Here is a 24,114-nt window from a genome sequence, read left to right on the forward strand (position 1 = left end):
TTGTATTTCAAATATTTTTTGAGAAAAAATAGCATCACAATCTTAGATCCCAGACTTTTCCAAAGCCTCATTATTTGGAAAGAAACATGTTTTTTGATTGTGTATGTCTACATATATGCAGTCATGCATGTACATGCCAACAGTTTTAGAGTGCCATCTGCTGTCATACGGGACTAAATAATGTTGTTTTTGTTAAGTTTTTAGGATCAATAAAGTTGTTACGCACTTGAAAATTTTTCTGATTAAATTGCACTACCAGGCAGAGCACATTTTTAAATTGCAGGAGGTATAAAGGTGTTTTTGCCAACCTTTGGATGTATAGAATCATAGAGGCATAGAACAGTTTGTGTTGGAATGAGAACTTGATGATGATCTTGTTATAACCACCCCCACCCCCCCCTTGGGTAGGGACACGTTTCACTAGACAGATTGCTCAGATCCCCATCCAGTCTGACCTCCTGAGCTTGGAGGAGGTGATCCTTAAATATTAACCAGCCTTCTTGTGCCCCTCTTCCCTACAGGGTTTTATTGCATGGCATTCTCCCCAGTCATAGGAACCACCCCACCACAGCTCTGTGATAATAAGATAGTAGCCCTGATAGTTTGTGTATATCTCTAACTCATCTTGTTTATTGCACACTTCATATATGTTTGATAGGAGCATTTAAGTTGAACTCTTATGAAGTCAACTTGCTGGCTGGAGTGGAATGGATTTCTTTGTGCTTCTCTTTAGGTGCTCTCCTGATGACCTGCAATTCCTCTCCAGGTTCTGGGCATCTCTTGCTGATACTGGTAAGGGTGAGATGGATTACAGCTCCCTTTCCTCAGCAACTTTAGTCTGAAGGTCTCTTCACCAGCTTGGCAAGCCTACTACCAAAGATGCTCTTCCCCTCCTCTGACAGATGGACACACACATGGACCCCTCCGTACTGCATTATGTTTGAATTTGTGCGATTGCTGAATCTTCCTGACTCGCATATCTGCACAATCTCTTTATTCTTTTGGCAATAAATGGAAAATTATTTTCATGGAAGGCTTGTGTAAAATACTGTTGATTTTCTTAAAATGTTAGCCTATCAAGACCAAGAGGTTATTTTATTGTTGATTAGAAATATGTTGCACAGAGTCCAGGCAAATGTGAACAGCAGCAAAGGTGTTCAGAAATTATATGTAATCTCCTTCTTGGGATTGAAAATCTAAACTTCTTCAGGAGAAAAGTCTGCTTTAAAAACTGAAGCCACAGAAAGATTAAGGCAAAAATAAACGTTGCCACTTGTCACAGCTTCCTCAGAGATGCAAATCCCACCCCCCAGCCATATGGCATTTCATTCAAGAATGAAAACTTGCTCAAATGCTGTCTCCTAAGAGTGTTCAGTACTTCCCTCTGGTGGTCTGTCCCATAAAATACTTCTCAGAAAAGAAATTGCTTAAACCATTCCCTTTGAACTTAGGACAGTTTGTGAAGATGTACATGCACAGAAGTTTGTATCAGTTTTCAGATGGAATCTGAAGTGGCTTCGACTAGGATGTGGTCAAAAACATTTTAAAATGATAGAATGTTTTCTAACATGATCTGGGTTTCCAGTTTGGATTAGGTATGTTGTATTTGTGAATTTTAACTAAACTTCAAACCTCGTGAAAATCACCTGATGACATTTAGCTCAGTTTTTAAGAAAGCAAGAATGAAAGCCAGTAGTGTTCTATTTTGGACAAGTTGACTTCTTAATCCCTTCAGAAAAGATAACCAGTGAACCAGCACATTTTCTTTTTTCTAACATCATTGAACAGCTACACATCCTACTCTACCATGATGTGCTGTCATGATTATTTTGTCTTCCCCATGAAATGTATTCTTGTAGAAATTATGACACTCTAATAGAATGACATTGTGTACTTTTGCTACGCGTGTATTTTCTAAACCATTCAATTTTTATTATTTACTTATTTTAGGATTCAAATATAGATACATCTAACCTCAATTTAAAGTCATCATTTTTTCAATTTTTGTTTTGGTAATGAGCACCCAAAATAGGCTTTTAATATAGGCATCCACAGAAAGAAAAGATGAGCTACAAGGAGTCAATAACTAACATTTGAAAAGTGGTGCCATATTCAACTTCATTCTCCTTTTCTGAACCAATCTACTTTTAAATGTAAGTTAACCACCATTCCATTTGTATTGCTGTGAATGACATTTTTATGTGAAATATTTATCTTTTTGCTCCTTTCTCATACATTTGTTTACATAGTCTTCCTTACATAGTCTTATTTATTACTGCTATTACATAAATGCTTACTTACTGTTATTACATAATAAAAGTATTTATTACATAAATACTGTGAAAGACTGTCCATTTCTTTAGAAGTTGCTATCCTCTTCACTTTTTCACTTTCTTCTGCAAGATCATATTTTAAAATCCACCTTTTAGTTAATTACTCCTGCAGTGACTTAAACAGTATTCAAGGTAAAATACAAGAACAGCCGAACCTAAATTGGAAAACTCATTCTGTTAGCTCTAATGCTGAATTATCGCTGGTTTTCAGAGTTCTGAGGTACTTTCAAATTTTGGAAAGGCAAGGATATCCAAACCATAGATCTATTTTACATGTATGGAAACTTAAACAGAGTTAGGCATGGACCTGTCTTGAAAAAAATGATTTCCACTGGAAGAATAGATTGAAAAATAGTGGGAATTCACCTCGTTTGTGTCAGCCTTCAAAGTTTTCTTATACAAAAATAATTTCTGGTAGAATATAAGTGAGACTAATCTTGTCACATAAACCTGGCAAATATTTATATTTTGAAGGTCCCCACTGAGATGGATATCTGAAATGGATTTCAAATACCTGTATTTCACTAGGTATATATTTTGGCAGAAAAAACATAGAACAAGATACTCAAATATCTTGCCCAAGATTCTATATTAAAAGATTGACTGTACTTTTGGCTTCCCACACAATCAGGACCTGAGAAAGATAAAAGATACAGTATTAGCTATAGCCCACCAGAAATCTGATATATTTCACTTTAAGTAATAATATCCTTGAATGGAAATAAAAAGTTAAAAGTTTGGATTTATTGTCTCTGTGAAAGAGGAATCAGAATTTAAAAAATCCATTTAAGAAGAAAAGGAACAACAAACAGCAAATCATCTCATTTTCAGCTCTTTCTTTAGCTAGACATCCCGTCTTCCTAAATCCCTGAGAAGCCAGCAACATGACTCCACAGGCAGGTGGAAATTCTGTGGCTGAAAGAATATGGCATTCTGACACACCATTCAGGCTCTCTGGCAAGCAGACAGGTGGGAAACCATGCAGAGAAGCAGACAATTTGTCTTAAATACTTAATTCCTTAGATAAGGTTGAGAGAATCAATATAAAATCACGGACTATTTTAGTCTGATATAGCTGGCTTTTCAGTCTATCTTAAGAGTAGTTTGCATGGTCAGAGTGGCTTCCACTGGGGGTCTCAAAGCATTTCCAAATGCTCTTGACTGAAGTTTTGAAATGCATCATTTGCATTGGGCATGAAACAAACACAAGAACTGATGGAAACTTTTCCTTTACCGGAGATGGTCCAAACTAGCATTGCTGAACACTCCTTTCACTTCAAGTGGAAATAACATAAATTGTACACATATTCTCTAAGGGAGAGAACCTGTCCTTAATCTTGTTCTTTCAAAAATATTGATATATTCTGGCAAGAAAGAAGCAAAGGAGAAAAGGTAGATCCTGGTATCATAAATGACTCTTACTTATGCTTAAAAATTGCTTAAATAAAAGCCAGATTCAGCTTCCACAATAATTAAATAGGATAAGCTTCTTTTTAGAGTTGTGCATTACCCATGGGTCTGCAAATTTGGCAAGAATTTTACACATCTGGTTTTATTCATAAAATTTTTAAAACATGTGAGTGACTATTATAAGAATAAATAATGCTCACTTTAAAAATGTGCTGCTGTAAATAAAATAGTTGAGGACAGAAGCAATTCATATCCCAAATTACCACTGAAAATAGGAAAGCTAAAAAAAATAATGGAATTTAAAGCCTTCAAATGCCTTTCAGGTTCCAAGTATTATTCTGTGAATATATGCAATGACTTAATATATATTCAATATGTGCTGTTTTTCTTGACCTTAAATAAAATAAATCACTATGTGTCCTCTTTTTATATGTAATGTTTTCTTTTTTACTGTATGTGTATTCATTCACTACACACCTTTTCCAAGCAGTTTGGTTCAAGGAATTCCAGGTTTTCTTGAAACTGAAACACAAGCACCTAATGTAATTTTTAAGATCTACAAACTGCCAGTGAGGTGTCAAACTGAAATTGGTGTCTGTGAAAGACCTTTCTATAATTTTTTTGAAGTGCCAAATATCAAGGTCAGATTTGATTACATCAATAATACAAAGAGAGGTAAAACAACCCTTGGGGACTCTACTCAACTCCATGGGACCAGGCCTTTCACTCGAGTTCATAAATCAGAAGAAAAATGGCAATGCTTCCCACTCCAATGTGAAAACATTTGTTTACTCCTTCAAACCTTTATTATTATACTATTATTACAGATCTTATCATCATACAGTTACTGTGGTGCATTAGAGCCTTCAAGACAAAGGAATTCACTTTTGAATAAAGCAGGCCATATGTCTTCTGTAACAACCACAATTTTGAGGAAAGCTAGCAATGGTATCCCTAAGTTTTTTGGAAAGTGTTTGTCTAGCTCTTGAAGATCAATGCCATTCTTTAACATTTTACTGCTCTTCTTTCATTATGGCTGAAAAAGCTCCCAACAATAAATTTTCATTGATACCAGAGTAAAATTAATTTTGATAGCGTTCTCAGCCATAATATTCAAAATGTGAGCATTATACTACTTAAGATAATGTGGCCTTGCAGTAATAAATATCCTAATGCAGTTTGGGTTCTTATTTAAAGAAAAACCTCTTATTCAGCTATTCCGGCTATGGAGAATAGTGATGGAGTTACATTATCAAACACAAAAACCATAGAAAGAGAAAAATAAATCTATTTTAAGAAACTAAATATATTTCTAAAACTAATAAATATGGAAGATAAAAATAGAGGAATATACAGTTCCTTTACCATTTTAGAAAGTGCAAGACTTTAAGACTGGAGTTTTAGGGGAATACATAATTTTTTTGAGCAGTCACTTTAATCTTAGGTCTTTGGTGTCCTGTTTCAAGGGAGGGAAAGAGAGATGGAAATTGTCAGAGCATGGGAATTCACTGAGATTCCTAAAGCAGGGTGGGAAGAATTGCTGTGTGGAGAAGCCTGTCTTTCTCCTCTGACTACAGGTTGCCTTGAGCAATCAGTTTATACTTGATTCCTGACATTTAGAGAGCTAAAATTAGGCAAGATAAATTCCACCTTATGTTAAATACTTCTCCACGATGACAGAAACACGAAAAAGACTGTGAGGTGGAAGATAATGGGATTATCTGCATTGCTTGTGCCAGGGGTGCACTGAAGAACCTTTGGTCCTCAGCTGAGTTTTGAGAGTGCAGTGAAAAATGCAAACACAGAAGAAGAGAGCATAGCCTGCCCTAGGGAGCTTATTCATTCCTCACTGTCAGAGATACTAATAGTTCTACCAGAGCAGGAGTACCTTCCTGTGCTGGTCTGCTGCAGATCTATGATCACAGTCATAATTCAGTAATGAAATTTATAACATAAGTACACAATACGTTAGAAATGAAAAAATGTTAATACATTCCATTGATATCTTCCCTGATTCTTAAGGGTGGCTAAATTATTAGGCTTCCCAGAATAAAAAGTCTAGTTTCCATCACAAGCTGAAAACATTTAACAAATTGAATGTTTTGAGAATTCAAAAGCATTTTTAAGCATCTGGATTCCTATTCTATGTGTGTCAGGTGGAGAGATAAAGGTTTCTCTATAGATACAGGTGGGCTTTAGTGTCACACTTTCTCATCAGAGTATATGGAAACATCATTTTCTAAGAGATTTAGTTTAAAGATTCAAGGCTGAAATCAGATAAAATCCTAAGAACTTCAGGGTACGTATTCCAAACCCACTATTCATCCAGTATGACTTGTTTTCTTTATCCTTCAGGTTGTAGTCATGTATCTCAGTGCAGATTATCACAGAGGATAGAGGTCATAGCAGTAGGCAAAATCTCTGTACTATTGGGTGTTTTTTCTTAGAGGACAGGCCATATTGTCTTTGGCCAATTTGGTTTTGTCCTTTCTGTGTGACACACAAAAAATATAGTTATATCAAATCCTGTTTGATATCCCATTTTAAATGGTGGCCCTGATAGATACACAGTCAATTTATGATTGGCATGCCAAACTTTGGCAGGAAGATGCTGTAAATTCTTCTGTATTGGGGCTGAGCTGGAACTGCACCATATTAACTAGTCCTTAAAATTCCAATAGCCTCTACAGGAACTAAAGACATTCAAGCTGCAGCATTTAGAAACAAGCAGCAGTTATTCCAAAATACATAATAGGTTGCAATGCAAATATTTATTACTGGTTTGCTTTTTAACAAACTTTATCACAGCATCAATTTTTTAAACATACCTGAGTGTTGGAGTTGACGACTATTGATTAATTAATTTATTTTCACCAAAAAAGTTATAAGTTACTTGCCTGTGAGGCATACCCTGTGAAGTCCAGTAGATGAAATATAGCTGGATATGTGGTAAAATCTAAGATAAAAATTCAAGGAATAATATATAACAATAACTGTAATAATTAAGAGATAATTGAATTTGAAAGCAATTAGCCTGTTGCAATTTTTTAGCTGGTGCAGTCTGTCATAACTAAAATTTGAGAAGTTCCATCAGACTTTGCTAGACACCTCAAGAGATAGATAAACCCCTTATTAAAAAGGGTTTAGATAGCTATAGCAGAAAATTAAAAGCTGATGATTCATTTTGCTATTACAGAAGAAATAACATTACATTGAATTTATAAATTATTCTTTTTGTCATAGAATGCATAATGAATCCCAATTTTGTTCATCACTTGCCTATAATTAATTTAACAGGCATAGAGATGGTGTAATATATTTTCTCCAATTCTAATTTTTATTAATAGAAGTCTTTTCAGGTTTAGCATAGTGATGAAGAGGAATGTAGTGTTGGGGTTACAAAGGAACAAAGAAAATAAGTCTCCTTGAATTTCAGTTCTGCTTTACATAGCAGTCTGTTTTACAGAGAAAATTATTCTATTCCTCACAACAGAACATGCACGTTATGGAAGAGTGTTGTACGCAATTTTAATGAAGCCACAGACTACAACACAGGGATTGTGCTGGGATTTTTTGGGATATAGATGCATACCCAATTGCAGAAGCATGCAGAGAATATATACATTTATTCCTTCCTCCAGCTAATATACCAACAGTTGTAAGGATAATGAAATGAATTGTATTACAGCAGTGCTTCCACAGAAAATATTTATTTATGTGTGTTTATATATAAAATGTCAGCTCTCTTTCCATCAAATAACTGTCCTTACTCCTGGAGCAACTTTCAACATTTCTCTGCAGTACAAAAGTTGATAAAAACAGAAGTTAATTTTATAAATGTTCATTTTTGAAGATATCAATGATATATATTAATATATATTAAGGCTCATTTGAAATATATTCTCTCTTTTTCAAGAGAAGGCATCTACTATTTTTGTGGCATTTCTCAAAATGAAAGCAGTACAAGTCTCAGGAGTTTCAGAGGAATTCTGCATGGCACAGGCACAGCAGATATAGTGGGTCTGTGTTGAGTGTGTGTTTGGATATATCAGCAAAAGAGGAGCTTCTGGCTTTGTCTGTGTTGCACAGCTATAGAACCCCCAAAGCTTTTGTTTGGCTTTCAAAGTGAATCCTTGGAATGCTTACAGTGTCTGACTCCAGGAGTGATCTCCAGGACATCCTGAGTACAGCATGGCTGGAGGAGGCTGGCAGAGAGGAGCTCAGCTCTCAGGCCCATCAGAATATCTTTAGGAAGCCTGTGAATCACTCTGATACTGAGCATGCCAGGTGCCCAGCAATCCCCAGCTCAAGTCTCACCTGGGAAAGAGATGCACCTCCAGCATCCCATTAGATGGCTCTCCTTAAGGAATACCAGTGATTTGGTCTCTTCTCACCACAAATGAATCTCTAGTCTCAGGTGATGGTCTCATATTGTAATTGCAGAACGGTTTGGGTTGGAAGGGACCTTAAAGGTCACCCAGTTTCAACCCTCTGCCATGGGCAGGGGCACCTTCCACTAGAGCAGACTCAGAGCCTCATTGAACCTGGTCTTCCACACTTGGGCTGGGCATCCAGCTGCTCTAGACAACCTGTTCCAGTGTCTCACCAATCTCCCAGTAAAGGATTTCTTCCTAATATCTAATCTAAATCTACCCTCTTTCAGTTTAAAGGACAGACCTGCTTATGATGTAGCTCGGGTCAGTCGATTATTAAGAATGAAAAATGCACTGGACCACCATCCTGCTGTGGAAGAGGCAATGCAAATATGGTCTCTCTGTATGCAGTGCAAGCACGAGCTTCTCATCCAGTATCTAGGCTTCCCCAAACATTCACCTGTCCCCAGGGCTGAAAACCAGCCACTTCTCAGCTTGGAAAAGCAAATCTCCATCTTGGCCCAGACATAATTAGTATATCCAGTAAAGCAAAGATAAATTGCCCTTTTGGGGAAACCTCTTTCTGTGGTAGGCCCTAGAATCTTTGGATTCATCTATTGTTCTCTAGAACCTTTACTTTCCCACTCTCTTCCAACCTCATTTATGATATTTTATGACACATAGTCTAACTAGTGCAGTGAGTGAATATAGGGTGTGACGACAGCACATTTTGGAGTAAGATGGTATTTCATGTCATAGATAATACACAGTGGGTGAAAACTAAGAGTGTCTTGCTAGACATGCAGTGAGGACCTGTGGTATTTCTCGATGAGAAAACATTATGCAGTTGGGTTATGTCTGAGCTACCCCAAAAATGCCCAGGGAATTTGGTGTACTGTCATTAAGTATGAGCATGAAGTGCCCATGGTCTTTCTGAGTGATTGAAAAGAGTAGTGGCCTCCCAGCTTTCCCTCAGTTGCCGCAGGACTCCTGTCCCTCATCTTTTCAGTCTCAGAGCTGCTCTAAGCCCTTCTAGCCCATCTTTTTCTATCCATCACTGAACTCTTGTGATCTCAAAGCCTTCCTTGTCCTCTGCCCAACTATTTTCCAAACCCTTCCTGGCCCAGGCTCATGCTCCCTGACACTTCCCGACCACAGGCACGGCTTTTGGCATTGAGGTTCCTGTGCCCCTCTTCTTCATTTTCTGCACCCTGTGGGGGTAGCTGCTGCCACACCAAGCCACACTGTTGCAGACATCTGCTGGTACCTTTCAGATCAGTTCCACTCCTGTTCCTCCAGCAGCAGTTGTGCATCTCATTCTGACAGGGATTTAAAAATACTGCCAAGAGGTATTTATAAAACATTACCCTAGATGCATTTCAGAGGAAATGTTCAATAAAAAGGGGGAAAGAAAGCCCTCCCTGAAGGAGCATTCTCTCCTCCACTAGCCACAGAAATTTTCTGGGAGGATCTTTGAGGGTTTATTTAGTTTTCTCTCTTAAAAGGATTGGCAAATGTTTTTAGGAGCCATTGGCTTTGTCTCAAAACCTTAATAAAGCATTAAGGAGAATTACATAATTTAAAGGCAGCAAAGGCCAAGTAGGTCATCCAGTGCAACTTCTCAGCAGTGCAATCTGGCATTGTTCAATGTATTTAGTGGTGCCTTTGTCCAGTCTAGATCGGATTTACAAGGGATAAGGCTTCTGACAGTTTGCAACTTTTAATCTTTAGAAGTTTACAATGTAAAAATGTGATACATGTGATTTTCTTTCAGACAAAGAAACTATACTTGCACGCCATACTAATTTCACTTCTGTCAAAAGTCTCAAAAGTCAGGACATACTTTTATAGCTCAGCAGCAACTGAAATAAAAGTGTAAAAGGGCTACTCAGTGATTCTCTCTTTTCTGCTCATTCACAGAAAAAAAAGAGCTCTGACTAAGCAAACCTCTCTCTTTCTATAATTGTCAGTGCACCTCACCTGTTTTCAACCCTTACATCTGCTCTTCTGGATGAGTGTGTCTTTTTTTACTCCCTTCTCTCATTTCTCTTTTCACTTTTGACCTTTTTAGTTATGTCCCAATACCTTTTCTCATTGTTCCACTGCAACAAACAAGGTTTTCTCTGTGGTTCAAATGCTACCTCATTTCTCTTGTTTTTCAGCTTTGCCTTTCAACAAAATTTTGAAGTTGCTAATTCTGATAAGAGTGATTTGATCCCAAATTTTAGAGCAGCAGATAAGATGTGCCAGCTTGACTTTTAACACTTGTGTCAAGCAGGATTTTGTTCTAGCAGGCAACAGTACTGCGAATCCGCATCCATAGCTGGGCAGGTAAGAAATATCACATTGATTTGAGCAGGACTACATGGAGGCACAAATTCACTGTGGATGATTGTGTAGTTACCACATGACTAAATGGAACAACTAGGCTTGTGTTAGTGCTGAATGAATAACTTCACAGGATTTGAATTTTGTGCAAAACCTATATTAAGGCCATTCATAAACTAGTAGAATCATAGAATGTTCTGAGTTGGAAGGGACTAACAAGAATTATCAAAGTTCAACTCCTGGTCCTACACAGGGCAGCCCAAGAGTCACACCATGCATCTGAGAGCAATGTTGAAACGCTTTTTGAACTCTGTCAGGCTGGTGCTGTGACCACCTCCCTGCAGAGCCTGTTCCAGGGCCCAACCACCCTCTGGGTGAAGAAACTTTTTCTGGTATATAAATTAACCTCCTCTGGCTCAGTTTCATGCTGTTTCCTTGAGTCCTGTAACTGGTGGCCACAGAGAAAATATTGGTACCTGCCCTTCTGCTTCCTCTCTTGAGAAGGTCACAGACTGCAATGAGGTACCTCAGTCTCTTCCTCTCCAGGCTGAACAGAGGAAGTGACCTCAGCTACTCCTCAGCCATTTGTATGGCTTCCTCTCAAGATTCTTCATCATATTTGTAGCCCTCCTTTGGATGCTTCTAATAGCTTTATTTCTTATACTGTGGCACCCAAAACAGCCCCCATCACTCGAGTGAGGCCACCCCAGTGCAGTGCAGAGGGGACAATCCCCTCCCTTGCCCAGCTGGTGATGCTGTGCCTGATTCCCCCAGGACACCCCAGGTTGTCTGGTTCCTCCTGGCTGCCAGGGCACTGCTGGCTCATCTTCAGCCTGCCATCCACCAGGAGCCCAGGTCCCTTTCTGCAGCTCTGCTCACCAGCCTCTCATTCCAGTCTGTCCATACATCCAGGGATGCCCCATCCAGGTGCAGAATCTGTCACTACCACTATTTGTGTGCAATGAAGGAAGGTAAGAACTGTACTAAAACTGGAATTGAAATAAGAAGATATCATAAATATTTATGCTTTCAACTTCTTGGGGTGCCATTCGAGTAGTCTTTTTATGTGGAATATTATCCACACCTTTCACCTGTTGTTCAAGGACATTTCTTTGCCAATATAATTTTTAGAGCAAACTATTTCTTGTTATGATAATAAATTATAAGATTTACAATTTAATTTTTGGGGAAGTATTTACAGAGCATTTAAGTTAAAATGAACAAGATATGGCCTCTGCTTGAATGTGAAAATGCAGTGGATATGGTATTATCTGTCATACAACAGGCTGGGATCTCTCTTCAGAATTCTTTCTATGTGCCCTAGATGAGTTGAAATAAATCTGGGTAAAATGTTCCCTATTATGCAATGAGCATTCTATCTGGTCTACCCAGACAGAACATATACAAGATTTGCCTCTTTGTAATTTTATGTGCTCAGTTTTTAAGAGGCTCTGCTTTTTTCCCATTGGACTGAAATATTCATCAGTTAAAAAAAAAATTTGCAAAACCTGCATTTTTCCACGAATCAAACAAAGTGGAAACCTAGTAAAAGTTTCAAGTTATAAACTATTAATCAAGGTGAAAATTGGACATTATATTGCTATGAAAATAATGATTTTGCATCACCTTAATTGACTTAATCCTTCTGGAATAAAATACTGAATCTCCAAGCTATCATAGTCTTTTGAAAAATCTGAATGCTAAACAAGGTCATTGTGATTAATGGCTACCATAATTTATGTAGAATGAATTAATAATGACTTCATATTTTTTAGTAAAATGATAACAGGTATCTGCTGTGGTGTATTTTATGGCTCAAAGAGATTAGTGTTTTACTACATACCATGAAATTATGTGAAACTGCTATTCTTCATTTGCTCTGAAAATAAATGTATTGTAGCTTACTGTTTATCAGGTATTAAAAGCTTAGTAGATATATTTATACAGGAAGTCTGTAGTAGATGTCCTTAAAGAGAAATTAAATTTCTGGATATGGAACACTTATAATGAGGTGTAGCCAGATTCAGTCTGAATTGCAACAACAAACCTTGTTAAATAAATAATAATTAATTTCATACTTTATTTTGAAAACGGGGCTTTCAAAACCTAAATAGGGAGTTGTATTCTCAACAGTATCAACAGATACATATTGATAGTCAAGCTCTCTTTTTGGAATAATATGTGAATGCATATACCAAAGGACATTTATCTTTACTTCTGAGAATATAAATGTTTGAGACAGAGTAAGGATGATGGAAAATAAATAATGGGGCGCTTGAGACTTTATAGTATAATAATCTCTCATATTTTTTTTATTTTGTTGTGATACCAAAAATTAAATATCACCAATTCTTTGTGTTTATATAAAAGCTCAGGACAGAACTTAAAGTTAGTGGCACTTGAGAGATTTGCCTTTCAAATGCAGTAAACAGCAATAATTGGGACTGAAAATGTTTGTACCAAAATTTTGTTTTAGGTTAAATCCGTATTTTTTTGTCTGCTGCATTTGTGTTAGTTTTTGAGGGTTTCTTTGTTTTTTGTGTAGCTCCATCTTAGTTGGTTATGAAATAGATGATTTCCAGATTGTCCCCAAACTGCTTTGACAGAATATGTTTTGACAGAATTGTGGAGAAATTATGCTATATTTTTATGTATATTTATTTAAATCCTCCTAAATATTATTCTTGATATGAAATGGATTTAGAAGATGTTTTCTGCAGAAGTGACAGGTATATAATGAATTCTGAATACTGTATATTTCTGAATTCAAATAATGCCTGAATTCTCAATGTTTTAATATAACAGGATTTTCATTTCTGATATGGCAGGCAGCAGCATTGGGGCTTCCCAGCTTGCTCTCTTCTCACTGCCAAGAAGTTTCACCCCCAAATGCTTTTTGCCATAAACTGAAATTCTAAGTCTTCCTTAACAGGATGGCTTTTGGGCAGCTTTATAAATGAAAGCTATGATATTTGTACAGAGAGACTGACAAAGATTTTTGCTGTTAATTAAAAAAATCAGAAAATATATACATCAATTTAAAAAAATGGTGTGAGGCAGCTGAAACCCCAAAATGCAGACTCCTGTTGCCATTAGTCTGTGTACATGCATAAGTGAGGAGGAAAGCAGTTCTTTAAACTGTCTCTGACTTTAAAGGGAATGTCAGTATATAGGATGAATATCTTGTAGCCTAATCCCAGTGTGCTTGCTCCCATGCCTGTTTCATATAGATCCACCATGTCCCAGCACCTGAAAGAGAAACAACTTTGTGTCACATCCTTCCACTGTTTGCTGCTAAGAGAATAGACGTCAGTGGAAGATACCAAACAATGTTGTACAAACAACAGTTAGCAGAAGGAGAGGAGATCCATGAGGCAGAAAAGTTCATGTGTCTGCCTCCAACCTGAGACATCATGCATGGCTGTGCCTATTTGCAAAGCTGTGGAAAAATCCTCTCCTTAGAAGTCCATCCACTGTGACAGATGTGTATTCTTTTCATTTGCTCCATCTCCTTTCTTATGATTATTTTATAATGCAGGGCCTGCCAGGCTGATTCTAACAGAACAGGTCTCACATTACCTCACTGTCTTGAGGAAGAAGAGGGGCCTGGACTTGGTGGGGAAGCTGTGGGCAGCCAGACACCATTCCTGGCATCAGAGTGCCTCTGTGACTGACATGTAGGCTCAGCTCTTCATGGTTAATTCCTAATGAAACTTTGAAACTCTGAGACAGGTTAAGCTCTGGAAAGGTCTTAAATTTTGATTAGTCCAACAATTTTCCGGGTGAGCAAACTTCCTGGACCATTTTCTGAAAAGTCTGCTGAAGCAGAATGCTGGAGCTCTACTCAGAAGTGGGGCACAAGGTTAGTTTCCTCCTTCTAGACTTATCACAGAAAAGTAGAACTTTTATTTTCACAAGTCCTCCTTGCTACACTGGGAAAACCATCAATCTCTTGGGCAATAACCTTTGACCTTCCTTCTGTTACCTAAAAAAGAGCTACTGTGCATTAATTTAAAAAAATAGATGCAATTTGTCCACTTCAGCCACTCTTTTTTTTTTTGCACGAACTAAACAGAGCAATTTACTTCATTCTGATTCAATCTATTTTTTGCCTACTGGGAGCACAAGTAATAAAAAGCAACCTTATTTAAAGATCACTGCAGTGGGCTTGTGATAGTTGTTCAATAGTTTCAGTGTTGTAGTAGTCTTTGTTTGATGGTCATGCAGGTTCCCACTAGGTCTGAAGACATTAAAGATCTGAGGGAAAGCCATTTTCCTTCTTAACAGGAGAATCAATTGGACTGAACACATAGGTTCAGGCTGATAAAATTAAATTATGTGTACTGAGGCGATGGAATTCTTGCATTTATTTTACCCTCCAAAGAAACAAATGCTAACCAGCACTTGATATTCAAGCCAGACCAGATAAGAGCATAAAGCTGGACAAGGTGATTATTCTTTTTTGTCTTTTTGGTGGTGGTGAGGTTTTTTTTTTCCCTTTGCTTTTCTTTTTTTTTGGTGTGCAGAAGATCAATATTCTATGCTACTTACTTTGATTTATTACCTTCTGAGACAAAAGAAATCTGAAACCTTAAAGTAGGCTTAGAGGATTAGAACTCAGGCTGAAAAGGACCATTTCTTTGTTTTATACTCCTACAAGGTCCACTGGCATATGGAACTAATTTCAAGGTTCTTCATTTCCCCAGACACAGGATCAAGAAAGGCTGCATGTAGTGCAAAATGCAAGTAACTTCATTGACCTCAGAAATGTAATCTCCAAAGTCCAGTTCCTTGTGATAAAATAATTATTTATGCCACACATTTGTCCCTTTTGACTAGTCCCTTTTCCAGTACCCACAACAATTTGGTGTTTTGTGTGCTTTGAGATTTGGAGGCATTTAACTAATAATTTTACTAAGAAAACTAAAACAAACTGTCCTTTTCATCATTAAGCACTTAGAACTCCTATAAACAACACATGAAGGTTATTTAAGTATTTTTTTACTCAATTTCTCATCTGTAAATATATGGAATAGCAAACACAGTTTCACAGCTTTGTTCCACTCCACATTCGCATCAGAATGTTTGTTCCTCCTATAACAGGCACAAATATCTTCAAAGTTTAATTTTAGATATCAGCATCAATAACAATGCAGCCTTTGTTTGCAAAGTTTTTTCCTTTAATGGTAAAAAATGTGGATTATTCCCCTTTGTTGTTTGCAGTGACCATGTGTTTTAGATAATTTGTATCACTTTACAGGATGAAAGTGGAATTTCTTTTCCAGGAATCCTGCTCTTTATTCTTTGAACACTGATCTGACAGCACTGCCAGTGATTTTACTGAAAGTAGAATGAAAACGTTCAACCTCCGTGTAATTTGTTTTAAATAGATTTATTTTGTTTATATTCTATTCTGTTGCCTTTGCTTTGCAATTATTGTTTTCTGGACTTTGTAATGGTTGTTTTCTGGACTTTGAAGATCAGTCTTTCAGTAAACTATTTAGTAGACCACTGGATTTTCTTAATCTTCCAGATTCTTTTAATAGTCTTTTCTCTCCCTTTGTGGAAGGAGCTTTTCAGCAGTATTCTATTGAAAAATTGCTTAGGTGACATAATAATAGCTTTTGAAGCAAAGATACAGCTAATGCAAAATATGCTACAATCCAGTTAGAAAGAAGAAAAGACTGAACTATGCTATTCTGAACTGTTCTCACATAAATCCTACGTGATGCTTGCTATACAGATCACATACAAGGTTTTTTTATGTCTGAAGGAAATCAGATTGTATTTTTACCCTTTTAAATGTAGAATACTGGCACATAAATCTCTCATCCATCCTCTCCCCAGAAAAGGAATAGCTGTATTCAGTTAGATTCTCCTCATTTCATTAGTTTTGAACATGAAAGTCAATTATTCATCAATAAAACAAAAAACGATCATGATTTCACCATTGCTAATTGATTATCAGTGTAAAATAATATAATCACTGAAACAAAACAACAAAGCTCCTAGGTGCAAAATATCCCTGAATCATCTTTGTTTATTTTGGGAATTCTATAGAAACAGGTTCACAGCTCTGAGTAATGTCTCCTGATTTCTGCAGTGCTTCTCAACCTGTGCTATGTGCACTATTGAAACTGCCCACACAAACATGCAGAGAACTTCTCAGAAACTTCAGGTCAAGGCAAATCCATTTCCTTGGAGCATTACAAAAGTTTTTTCTTTTATGGGGGGAAGTAAATTTTCAAAGAATCTGAGAATGAGGAGCCATCATTTATATCAGTGGCAGAAAAAGCAATTTATAAGACTTGGTACTTATTTTAAGGACTGCAATGACTATGTATTTTGACTTTGAGAAATTGAAGGCCCATAGCCTCAGGGAAGGAAGGATTTGCTCACAGTGCAGCAACATGTTTTTAGGTATAATGTGCCATTAGCAAGTCTGCCTAAAAAAAATCAAAATGTGGTATTAAGAAAATCAATTTATCTCTCATAAATCAAACAGTAGAGGCAACAACATGGCAAATAGCAAATAACAATCTTATTAATCCCAAATTACACTACAGCTAATTATTTTCTTCAGATTTGCAGGGATTTATATCTTTGTTTCTATGGCAAACTGTCAGGGTAAATGGAATAAAGTTACTAAGCATTGCCTTGCATGATGATCAACTCACACATTAACTCCCCCACAACATGCATATAACTCACTAACTTTGGCATGTGCTGCAGAGAATAAGAGCACAATGTTCTTGCACCTCATCATAGACTACAGACTGGCCTCTACATCCCAGGATGCCTTCCACATCCTTTTCTATAGACAGGAGCAACATTTGCCATCCAACTCCAACCTTGGTGCTTCTTGCAAATAAATTTATCAGCATTAATATTGTCAACTACCAGAGACAAGCAAGTTTTCCTGTTTTCTTATCCTGCAGCCCGAGAGATAAGATGCCCTAAAAGATACAACCATTTCCTAAAAGGATGTCAAAGGCTTGTTTATAGACAATGAGATTAACTTGATTAAACATAATTTCTCCCCATAATTTTTATACAAATGATTAGCATTCACTAATCATAGTTTATTGTATTTGAAAAACTCCCAAAAGAAAATGGGTGCTCTTGGGACTCATTAATTTAAAAGAAGTTGCTACAAATCCTAGAAATAATGGCAAGACAAAGGAAATAATGAATTCTGCATTATCTCCTCATGATTTTGCAAAAGATTAGTGAGTAAAACTAGCTTTAGAAGCAGTAATATTAACAGCAATAATAATAATAATGACTAAAATGGTGATATATTTCTTGGAGGTTGTAGGTAAGAAGCTTTTGAAACATTTTAGCACTTTTAGAATGGAAAAGAACTCTTCTAATATATACACCTGTGAGATACAATAGAAATTATCAGTGCCTGCTAGTGGTTAGCAGTTTGATGTGAGAGACTTTAGTGGGAAAGCATTACTATCAATAATTGTTGTCAATTCACCTCATTCCATTGATGTCAGCAGAGCTGGAATTTGATTGACCACCTTCAAATCTGTCCCTTACTATTTACAAGTAGCATATGGAAAACATTCGATCAACTGTAATTACTCATAGCTGACTGCCTGGTGGCAGGCTGGGAATTCTGCTGCGTCTGAATTCTCCTCAACAGGTGGATAAAGCTGGGAATCAAGAATCAGTATGCTCCTCCCATGGAAAATTTGGATTTTTTTTTTTAAAGAAAAAACCTTATGGAACCCAGAAGTGGAAATGAGTAACATAGCATGCATTTCTTTGAAGCAAATTTCAAACTGGTGAGTTGGTGAGTAATTGAGGCCATTCTGGTAAAACAAAGAAACCAAGAAGCATTTATTACAATTATTCAGCCACTGTAAACCAATGAGAACCAGCTGAATGTATTTAAAACCGAAGCACAAAGCAGCTCAAAATAGTAGCTGTGATTGAATCACTACACAAAAAATCAGGAAAAAAGGTACTATTAAAGAGTGTTAGCAGCTGACTAGACAGTGCAGGGCTATGGTAAGAGCATAACTACTTACTATTATTCTTGTCATGAAATAGCATTTGCATGGAGACAATTTACGTTTTGCTTTAAAAACATACTCAACAAGATAAAATATATGTTGGAACTTACTCGTCTGATTCTGAGGAAATTACTTCCAAAGGTTATCTAATATTTTGTCTCAGATTTTTTTGTTGTTATTTCCTGCTAGTCTTATCTGGTCTACATGCTGTTATCAGAAGCTCCAGAATGCATTCAAAAAATATATATATATATAAAAGACTTGAGGATATTCACAGATCATTTCTTTTTTTTTTTTTCTCCCTTTCCTTTTAACTAAAGGCTGAAGAATGCTAATAAATGTAACTCTTAAGCTGTAGAAAAATGGAAGTTGGACTAGATCAGTTTAGAAATACTGCTTTTCAGTTCATTTCACTCTCATTCAATAATCAGCAGCAAGCAGCACAAGGCTGTCAATTACCTTTAATTTGCTTTAGAAACTTAGAATAAAAGTAATTTTATTCCCCCTGGGTATAAATAAATGAAGGGAAACAAAGAGAACATGAATTTGACTGGTCACAGAACATTCATTAGGTTTATTCATCAGTTTCTAGTGAATACTTATTCAACTCAGAAGTTTGGAGGATTCAGAGCAGCCAAGAACAACGAAAAGTGCAGGGAAAAGTGGTCTTCTGGCTCAGAGCTAGGAAGCTGGTTGTCTCTATTCTGCTGCCGGCTTTCTTCATGACTGAAAAAAGCCATTAAAAGCTTCTAGTCCTCACATGAGAAATCTTTTAGCAAGATCTAGAAAGGGAAGCAGAACAATGAAGAGCAAATATTTTACATAACTTATGGCAATATTAATTGAGAAGGATGATTAAGAGACTATTAAAAGAAATAATGAAAATAAATCAAACTGTAAAGAAAAGAATAAAAAATATGCTATCTATTGTGATGCATGCCACGGCCTTGTGAGATAAATGATACAAATCTTCTTTACAAAATAGGATGATGAATAGAAGTACAGTAAATAACCAAGCATTTGTAAACATTGCAAACGGGCAGTAAAAGCAGCTCAGTGTAAATTAAGGACAAGTCCTGATCTGTCAGCAGTTATATAAGTGTAAAATCAGCACAAGTGAGGTCAGAGCTGGGTCTGGGAATGTTAATGTATTTGAACTGGAATGTTAATGCATCTGAACAGGATTGCCAGGTACAACTTTACAATGCAGTGTCTGGAATTAATATTCAGTACTCTTCCCCTCTAATAGACTTTGGTACTGTGGGAAATACAAGAAGCACAAAAGAGGAAATCTCATTTGTCTGCCAAAACCACAATCAGCAAAGCAAACTATGAGCTGATAAACAGCTGGTTTTCATCCTGGTGTAATAGGAACAGAAAGAGAAAACATGGAGATTGGAAGGCTGCAAAAGAGGTTGTTTCCCTTCCTGTTCAATGCTCTAATGTCCCAAGGAACAAACAGCACCTGAATTTTGGGTGTCCTCCTCTGGCACTGACTTACTTTTGCTGTTTCAAAGACCTCCAGCACTCACTTGTATCTCACAAATGAATGCTGTCATGAGTCATCTATATAGCAAAAAATTAGTCATTCAAAAATGAAGAAAAATAATTTTAAAGAAAGATTGCTGCTGAAGTCACACAGTGAGTAGGAAAACTAAAGTAACTAAACCTCCCATCCCCACCCCCTACCAAAGACAGCAGCCAAACAGCAGATGATGAAAAGTTTTGATTTGAGAGGAGCACAGAATAAGAGAATGAGAAAGAAAGGGTTACCCTGCATCATTTAGGATGGCAATGATTCAGTGGGTGGGTCAGGCCATCATAAGCTGAAGATCACAGTGCACTTGTCCAGTCGTCTGCTTTGACAATTTTTTTGGGCCTGAAGCATTTTGCAGGGAATATTATGTATTATAATTACAGATGTTTGTTTCACAGCAGCTTAGTTTTTGACATTTCACAGTTCTGTGCAAATTGCCATTCCAAAGAAACTTGTATTGTGCCACCAACTTAGCAAATATGAAGATTATTAAAAGTAAATCAAAAACACACACACAAACAGTGATGTCCTTTTCCATTCCTATAAAAGATGCTGCTGAAGTGATTGTGAGTAGTTGCTGAGTCCCCTTTTTTGGCTACATACATTTTCTCATAAAGCAGCAAGAGGTGCCAGACTAAAGAAAAGCAAACACTGAAGGGATGTCATGCATTCAAACCTACCTTGGACCTCGCCTTTTGCTAATATGAGACAAACCATTCCTGTAACTGGCAGGACCTTGGAGTCCTTGTAACTAATCAGGTCCCTGCCTCAAGGTGTTTAACTCAAGTAGCTCTCTTAGTTGGGGCAATGGAAGTCAGATGCCAGTTTGACCATGCTGGGGAGGGAGGACTGTCTGTTCCGGCACAGCTCCAGGCACGCAACTGCCTTCAAGCTCAGCAAAGCCCCTTCAAGCACAGAGAAGAGGCAAAGATGTAAAATGCTTCTCCCCAAGCCATCATCATATTATTCTTATCTGCTCCTTAATGATTTCCAGCTGAAGGGCTATTAAGCAGAGGAAGACTGTTTCTTTTGGGCTGAGGAAGCTCGACCTCCCCTGTTGCAGAGAAGGACGTTTATCTGTTGCTGCAGCTGGCCAGCTGTGAGGAGCACAGTGGTTCTGCACACACACTGTTGTGTGCTTCCCCAGCTGGGAGCAGCAGCAGCCATGCTCATGTGTTTTCTGGAGGTGGAATCAGAGAGCCACTGGCTTCCATCCTGAAAAGGGACAGAAATCTACTGCCAGTCCCTACCATTATAAAATTCTGCTGCTGGGCTGCAGCATGGCATTTCCCAGCTGGGGTGCCTCCACTGCTCATGGGGGTTGTCTGAGATGACAGATATATACTTTTCTGAAAGATTTATTCTTCCCATAACTCAAAGCTCCTCTTCTGTGTTTTTTGTTTGTTGGTGTTTTTTTTTTTTGTGTTGTTTTTTTTTTCCCCCTGAGCATTGTACAGTCCCATCCCTCATGAGAGGGTAATCCTGGTTATGCTCTTGCAGCTGAGAAGGAGTTTTCAGAACAGCTAATAGATTATCTTGTTCCTCAGTGAAACAATTATGCCCATATTTAGGTAAACCACATTAACGTCTGAAATTTAGAACTACAGGGAAGAAAAAGCAACAAAGTACATTATCACCTGAAAAGGCAAAATGAGGCATAAATGGGGAGAGTTGTAATCTCTGCCATTTAACAAATCCATGTCTTTGTGGAAGGGAAGTAGAAACAGACAAAGAAGCAATAAGGTACAGTGTGGAAGTTAGCAGATTTTTGGTTTTTCTGAATAAGGTGCTTTGGAGAAGACAGGGCTAAGAATATCCTGTCAGAAAATAGGGGAAGTGGGTATAGAATGGAGAGAACTTGGCATCATAAGCAGGTTATTTTAAATTATTTTAGTATTTCAAAAGCCAAATTGGAGCAAATTTTCTGGTTTTGCAGGCAAGATAAATGTCCTGTTGGAAAGGAATAGAAGCACAGATCCTCTGACAGGTGGAGAGAGTTAATTCATCCTCATATGACAGCCTTTAAAGCGGGGCTGCACCTTGTGAAAACAGAAGCAAAGGTTCATTTTCTGTATAAAAGGAGGACATTAAATAGTCTTAAGCCATTTAGTATGATTTGCTCCTTTGATCTGTGTATGGCTTTGTCTATACTCTGTTAATTTACTTAAGTGTTTGCAAGGAGGGGCCAAGGGGAAAAGCTTCCATTAGAGCTCTAAAACTGCTGAGTTGTCTGACAGTAATTCTATTTCAAATCCATTTGTTTAAGTACAGAGGAGATGGGGTTGAGGAGTGACTTTTGCTTTCCTTGGTATGGATAGGATAAATAGTAGAATGGAAATATGTGCATTGATGACTGGAATCGCTAAAAGCTCATCCCTTAACGAGCTGACCCAGTGTAATGCTACATGGGTTACTGGTTGGGCCTTCTTGCTGGGCCTGGCACACTCATTCCTGCTCTGGATCAAACCAGACAATTCCCATGTGTACATACAAGTACAAAATCAGAAAAAGCCACAGTGAAAGCTTCACCTGCATTTTTATTTCAGTGTCTGAGGGCTCCCCAGTGCAATGATTCATTTGAGAGAGTATTTCATTCCCCAGCATTATTTTCTATCCTCCTTGCAGAGGCTGCAGAGATGACAGCTGTGATGCTGGTTACTAAGATGCACTTACACAGTGCACTGACATTGTACCAAAATGATCAACAGGCTTTTCACTTGAGCAACAGTCTCCTGGGGACAGATTCAGCCACTATGAACACTGAGCTGTGCTCAAATCATTCACATGGGAGATAAAAATCTTCATATCTTGTTACCAATTCTTCAAGTTACCTGCTCCTCCATTTTATTGAATAAAGTAGAACTCACTGGGTATGAGTTGTGGTTATTGGGGTTTTAGTTTTTAGTTTTTTTTTTTACTTTCTTTCTCCCTTCTCTCTTTAAAGGGAGAAAAAAGAAGAGCATGAAATGCTAAAAGTTTGATGTCAACAACCTCTCTGGACAGACTGGCTGTTTTATTCTTTATAACAAGGAATACTGTGTAGTCGTTTGTGGCTGGGGTTGCTCTACTTCATAAAAGAAACACAGATAGAGGTCCCTAAATATGAAACCTGAAGGAAAATACACCTTTGTTTAAGGTATACAGTTATATTAGGACATGGTGAATATCCTACCACATGTCAGCATTTAAAATCAAATAATAACTGAAAAAAAAAATTCTACTAACTTTAATTTTGCTATCAGGGTGTAATATAAAAAAGTTATACTTTTTCCCCCAAATATACTGCTTTTTAAGTGATAGCCTGGCTTGAAAAGAAAAAAATCCCTTCATTTGCATTAGTTGCTAAAAGCTGAAGAATTTTTTAGTTTTAAATTTTAACTCAATTTATATTTTAAATAAAATTATTTTGTTGTCTGGTAATTTTGTTGTCTGTAATTTCCATTTGCACCAGTAAATGGAAATTAATGTTCACACACATTAACTTCAAATAGTAGAAATTCTGTAAATATTTAACTTAAAATATTTTTAAAACACTTATTTTTAATTAGTTTTCTTTGATAAAACTTAAACACAAACTGAAAGATGAAGCCAATGTTACAGTATTGCTAAATTAAATAAATGAAAACACAAATTGAAGAGGTAGTAGCCTCTCAAAGCATTTATTCAGTTATAGATAAGAAATTTATCTCATCCAGATTATTTAAAAAATATCAGTTTGTACTTCACATGTATGCCTTGTTTTCATGGATTCCAAGATTATAAGGCCCTTTATGTCCTTCAGGAATAGCACCCATTAATCTTGTATGCCATTAGGTTGGTCTTGAAGACTTTGAAGTATATTTTCCACATCTGGCTGTGTGGAAGGTCAGGATGTTCTCAGCTTTACTTAACTACAACCAGATTCAGATGATTATTTTCCAAACCATCTTCTTTTTATGTTGTCTGTCCTTTTGCATCGCTCCCAAAACAATATTAAAACTAAAATCACAATGCTGGTGGTAATTTGAATGACGTATTAAATTAAAATAAAACAATAATAAAGTTCACTTTCATATTGTTCCTCGCAATAGCCATAGACTATTTTATAATTCAATCAATAATATTGC

This window comes from Molothrus ater, chromosome 5 (genome assembly GCF_012460135.2).
Source record: "Molothrus ater isolate BHLD 08-10-18 breed brown headed cowbird chromosome 5, BPBGC_Mater_1.1, whole genome shotgun sequence".
NCBI lineage: Eukaryota > Metazoa > Chordata > Aves > Passeriformes > Icteridae > Molothrus > Molothrus ater.